Here is a 6,265-nt window from a genome sequence, read left to right as displayed (position 1 = left end):
TTCTTTTTGGGGACTAGATGAACACTAAACATTATATATATGTGTGGGCACACACATCTCACAGCAATTTTTGTTATAATAACCCTCCAAAAACAAACAAACACATCCCATCATTTTGATAGTATTTTTTTTATTTATAAACTTTTCCCATCTTATGCATAAGCACTTAAATAGGTTTTAAATGCAGAAAGAAAACCAATATGATAGATTTAAGGAAGCCAGCAATTAGATAAATTTATATGTAGAATTTCAGTTGTTTACAAAGCAATTATACAAGTTCTTTAACTCAGAGTTTAGATAAGTAAACTGACAGTTCAATACATTCTCTTTTTATAATTACATTCCTCACAGCAGTCCAGATTCTTCATTCTGAATTGTACTTGTTGTCCACATATTTCAGAAGAGACAGAGAAGAGGGGCTATCCCTGGGACAGAGCCACTTTTCGTGCAGCTCAGTCTCATGCTCAGATGCACTACAGAAAAACCATGCATTTGCTGCTGAATATTTTTCTCAAATCTTTTCCAATTTATACAGGGCCCATGTACTTCAGCTCATTTCATTTCTAGGGCTGTATGCACAGGACCTGTAAACTGAAGAAAAAGAAGCTGAGTCAATGCAACATAAACAGAACTAAGTCAAAATGTCTTTAACACAGAAGTGCTTCAGACACCAGCTCAGAGTCAATGAAATTACACTGTCATAAAAAAGAGAAACAAAGGCTAGGGGGGACTTAACAGTGTGCCAGAGATGGCAAGACATTGGAAGGAGTCAGTTAAGATCATTACACTGTGCTTAGTGCTGCAAATTGCACTTTTTAAAATTATTATTATTATAATTATTATTTATTTGGAGTCCGTAGAAAATGGGTTTTGACATTCATTTTTTGGGTCTGCTACAAATATCTAGTTACTATCTCTTTGAATTCATTCGCTCCTCAACATTCCTGTACACCATTTGTACACCATTCTTCCCCTTACCACAGGGCACTAACAACCCCTCCCCCCCTTTTTTTTTTGGTGCAGGACAAAACTCTACTTTTGCCACTAGAGAACTCATCCAGGGCTGGGTAGATGGAAACGCCTTTCTTCATCTCCCACACCAGAGCAGAGATGCAGGTAAGCACTCAGGACAGACACGCAGACAGCAGAGTGAAAGAGAAAATTGTGAGGTGTCTGCTACTTACATCTAGTTTTCTGTGCAAGTGATGAATTTTCATCACAGCCTCAGAGCTGCCCCTTCAGGCCTTGTGGAGAACCAAGAAGCTGGCTACTAAGTTGTCATACAGCCCAAGTATTGCCCTCATTTGGTTGGCATCCCTGCAAGGAGTTTGGCATTTCTGTTTGGATTTTTCTTAGTCACCCCTTTTCAGCCTCCACCAGCTTTACTCACCTCCTTTGCCATTATATTTATCAGTGCCAGCACCAACCTTGTCTGCAGCGTGCAAGGAGGTGGAACAGATGCCTCAGACAACACTCACCTGCCTTCTCCTGTGAGAAGAACCAGGAAACAGGGGTTAAATATCTCCCCCAGTGTGTGGGGAACAGACACAGAAGTGACCCGGCACAGGCTCTCTGAGAAGCATCTTGTTTTCTTTCTTCCCCCTCCAGGCATAAATGTGGCTGGATGACTTCAGAAAAAAAACTTCTCTTGGGCCTCAAAACTAAATTATGCTTCTATTAAAAGAAGCTGGGAAGTGTTTGGGAAGAAGCTTGTCACTGTTTAAGAACTGCTGACTAAGAAAACACCTGTACTGGCCTTGATAAGTGAAAGAGATAAGGGTACCTTTGCACAGTGAATTTCTCTACCATGGGGCTCACTGATGACTGAGTAATCTGGAAGAAGGTAGCTGAATTGTTGAGGCTAATCACATTTATTTAACAAATTGCTTGAAAACCAGTGACAATCAGCAAGGTATGAATTTCCTGGTAATCAGAATCAGCTGTTGGAAGGAGAATTAACCTCGGTGCATCAGAGTTTTGAGTTCATACATTTGGGTGGATGCAGGGTAAATGCACAAGATTCTCACACTGAATGAGAAAACAGACAGATTGACACGTACAGAATCCCAGGGATTTCAGGCAGGTCAGATTCAGCCAAAGCTCTCATCCTTTCCCTTTACCTTGAGCGCAGTTGAGCCTTGTAGTGAGTGATAAAAGAGCAAAGGCCAGAAAACAGCTGGAGCCTTGCAAGTGGCCAAACTTACAGCCTTAGAATGAGGGTGTTTGTAGTCCAGTTCTGAACCCATGAGTTTGGCCTCTTTTCCCCTGTGCCTGTTTGCACTAAAAACACTGCTTGGGGCTGTTGAGGTCACTCTTACACTAACCTGGCCTCAGAGTCACTCTGACTGTGCAGACAGGGTGTTTCCCTGCCCAGCAGGGGCTGTCTGTCTCCTGAGGCTGTCTGTTCCTTCTGGAGGTGACAGCAGGATCCTGGCAACCTACTCCTGACTGGGGGATGCAGCACCAAGCAGATGTGCATGCTGTGCTCTGCTGTGCATGAAATGGGATTGGGTTTCTGGTACAACCCTCTCTCCGTGACTCTCACCCAGATACTGGGGTTGTGTGAGGAAACATTCCCTTCCTCGCTCCCAAATTAGTCCCCATCTGTCAAGCCTAAGGTCAGGTCTGCATCTTGGCAAGGAAATGGACTAGGATGGGTTCTTGTGTCCTTACATTCAGGATTTCACAGGTCCCATATGCAGTGAAAACCAGCCGAGCTCCTCTTTTACTCACACTACTAAATAAGCTGTCTCTGAACAGCCGTGGCTTTCCCCCGCTGCACTCCCCACGGGCTTTGTGGCAGAATGAAGGATTTTTATCTTTATTTGACACTCAGTTAGAGCTCAAGTCTTGAGAGATTTAAGGCCCCTGGTGAATTTTGCATTCTCTCAAGAGACTTGTGTATAGGTTTGTGTTTAGACACCTCTGACAGTTCAATGATTTGCCTTCTTTCAGACAACAGAAAGTGAGGGAAAGCTCAGAAAATTGAAGCCAGTCTTCTCAGCTGTATGGAAGCATGCTGCCATAAATTCATCCTTCTTTCTCATTTCTTGCAAGGTGGCACAACAATGGCACTTTGTATCCTTGAGTTCTCTATGGCTGAGTGCTGTAGGGCATCTATCTTTCTTCCTGGCATGGCAACGAGCATTTGTGATTTGCTTCTTTACTTCTTAAACCAGGGCTAAACGAGCAGGAATAAATCAAAACCCTCAGATGCACACACCTGAGTGTGTCTGCTGTTGAACATACAGTTTCATTTCTCACTGCTTAAGTGGCTGCATGGCCGTGCTCAGATAAATGGTTTAAATGGTTGTGGTGCTTTCTAAGTGTGTAAGATCTTTTGAGATTAAAAGCCAAGGAAAATGGATTGACACTACGTTATGGTTAACATTTTCTGCATGGTACAGTTTTAGGGACAGAGGGGAGGCAGTAATCATGACACGGAATGCAGCGTGAGTAAAATGAGACAGTTCCTTCCAAAGGTGGAAAGCAAGGAGGAGGTTGTGCAGAGAGCAGACATGAAGAGGTGAAATTAATGACAAAAATTTAACATTGTGGAAAGCTTAAAAAAACTGTTTTTAAATTAGATCCAGCTCTCTATTCACTATCATGTTTCCAGTTCCCTTGGAAATCGGGATAACCTGGGGCTCACTAAAAAGTCTCATTTATGAGAAAGGGATTCTCTGATCTGTGTTGCAGTAAAAGAACCTCAAAGTGAAATATGATGCTGAAAAGAGGGAAGCATCTTTTCATAAAGACCTCATGAAAATTCCACATGGCAAGAAAAAAGTGATCTTTTCTGCAAGCTTCATACATCAAAGTCCTATTTCTCTGCATCCTTTGAAACGCGTCACCTTCTTCCAAGAGGTAAGATCAAAATTAACTTTATGGGTAAAAGACTGCCTCTTGAAAGTAAGCAGATAAAAGACGAGCTTTGCTCAAAAGGAGAAAGTGTATTTAAATGGAAAACTTGATTTGTGAAGACAACCCCATGCTTGGGTACTCTCACGTGCAAGAATGCTTTCTTTTTGTTCTATGCCGTGATGGAGTTGGATTTTACTAGGAGCTTTCGGCCTCTCCTCAGTAATAACTAACATCCCTCTAGCAGGCAGTGATCAAAACCCAAGGGAAGCCTGGAGCAGCTCCCTGTGCTGCAGATGAGGAGCACCTGCAAAGCTCGGACACAAATACTAATCCTTAAGGCCCCGAGCACCTGCTTGCATGCAGATTGTGGGCTAACTGGGAAGGATGTGCAGTGTGGCCATGCCTGAGGCAAATTCTCCTTCAGGCTTATGTTGTGAGAACATGCATTTGTAATCCTGAAAGTCACAACCTGTCTTTCTTGAACCATCACGTCCTTGTGGACCTTGGTCACCTTGAGGTGGGAGACCTTTAGGCCATGCAGAGTTTCTGGAGGGACTGGGCCAGTGGGGAAGCAGTCAAAAGCATCTTTTCACTTCGTGAGTCAGAGTCCCCTTTCTTGTTTCCTTCTTGTAATCAGAGGTTAGAGATAAGAGCCTGATTCTTTACATTGTGTGCAAATTCACACCAGACAGAGAGTTGCGGTTTCAGCGTAAACTAGCCTGCACAGCAGCCACAAGGTGGCTAATTATGTTCTTCCAAGTCTGTGATTCCTTGTTTGCCCCATTAACGTTGCCTGACAACCTGGTTTGGGGATAGCGAGACATCAGCAAGATTTCCCTCAGTGTTCAGGTGCATTGTTTTGCAGAACTCCTCAGTGTTAGATCACTGTGACTTCTGACACACGGGGACTTCGGGCTGGTTGGTGGGAGCTGGCACAAAGCTACTGAAATAAGGTGAGCTCCTGATCCACACAAGTCAAGGGTAAACTGTGGCTGACCTCCCTTAGTCAGTATTGCATTGATGCACAGCAGCTGAGAAGTGGCAAATGTAATTTTTAAAAGCTTATCTGATGTTCTTTGCAGAGCCAAAAGCCATTACCCTTACCAAGGCTGCTGGCCAACTGCATCAAAAGCCAGAATGAATATTCCAATTAAATTATTGGGCTGATAGCAGCAGGCATGGCTGCTTAATTATCTAGTAAGTCACTAGGGAAGTAAATTACCGAATCACAGCATGGTTTGGGCTGGAAGGGACATTAAAGCCCATCCAGCTCCACCTTGCTTGCCATGGGCAGGGACACCTCCCACCAGACCAGGTTGCTCAAAGCCCCATCCAGCCTGGCCTTGAACATTTCCAGGGATGGGGCATCCACAGCTCTTTGGGGCAGCCTGTGCCAGCGCCTCACCACCCTCATGGGGAAGAATTTTTCTTGTATCTAATCTGGAGGTACCTCCCCCTTCCCAGGAGAGGGCGAGAGGCCAAGCGTGGCCCTTGGTGCACCTGCCCTGCAGCATTTAGAGCGGGGTGCTCTTGCTAGGCCAAGTTGTGCTGTGCAGGGAGTTGTGCTGTGCATACCGTAGTTTTGATTTCTTTCCAGAGCTTCTTTTCCATAGTTTTGTAGTAAAGCATTTCTATAACTGAAGCCAAATGTCTTGTATCAGAGTGGACATGCGGGTTCTCCTGTTACGCTAACCTGGGGACACCTCCCAGCTGCGCAGAGAACAGAACTGGTGACAAGAAAACTCTCCTTGTTTCCTGGGGACAGAGCAGACCGGAGCCCTCGCTTCCTTTTGCATGCATTCCCAGGGGAGCAGTGGTCAGCTGTCTGCTCTCACTTGCTTTTGTGGAACCACTGAGCCTCCCCCAACTTTCTGTAACTTCATTCAGTAGGAGAGGCAGAGACAGGCATCCTCACAATGGGCATAGTCCAGGAGCTTCTCACTTGCTGCCTCCTATGTGGCCGACTCAAGAAGGACAATGCTGTAGCTAGCCCACCACCACCATCAGAAGTCAGAAGCGCATCCTGCTGGGACCTCCCGACTTCCTTTCGTAGCTGTGTGCTGTATGCAGTTACAGGAATTGCTTCCCTCCGTGGTTTTAACACAACAGCCTCAGGTTCTGTCCATACCAACAAAGCAATTAGGGTGGCCTCATTCTTCTGAGGAACTGCAGGGTGTCACCGCAATTTCTGCACTATTTTTGTAGGCCGGAGTCAAAACTCGGTGAAGCCAATGGACAGAAACCCACTGATACCCTTGGGCCTTGGATCAGGTCCAATAACCTTTACAGCTTATTACTGTCATACTAGCTAACCTTTAACTGAATCCATAGTACCCACTCCCCAGCCACTGTGTACTTTGCTCTATAAACACAATCTCTGTTTGGATTGCCTTTGCAAACG

General features: G+C 44.9%; 1 long non-coding RNA gene across 1 annotated transcript; it reads right to left on the bottom strand.

Moving 5' to 3' along the window:
• Nucleotides 1-204: 204 nt before the first annotated feature.
• LOC137855229 (uncharacterized) lies at nt 205-1,953 on the bottom strand. Its single transcript, XR_011095614.1, has 2 exons — nt 1,479-1,953; nt 205-584 (listed from the first exon to the last, which is right to left on the bottom strand). It is a non-coding gene; the product is annotated as an uncharacterized lncRNA (long non-coding RNA).
• Between the last annotated feature and the right edge of the window lie 4,312 nt (nt 1,954-6,265).

This window comes from Anas acuta, chromosome 4, assembly GCF_963932015.1.
Source record: "Anas acuta chromosome 4, bAnaAcu1.1, whole genome shotgun sequence".
Classification (NCBI taxonomy): Eukaryota; Metazoa; Chordata; class Aves; order Anseriformes; family Anatidae; genus Anas; species Anas acuta.
This window is presented reverse-complemented; position numbering and strand designations above follow the sequence as displayed.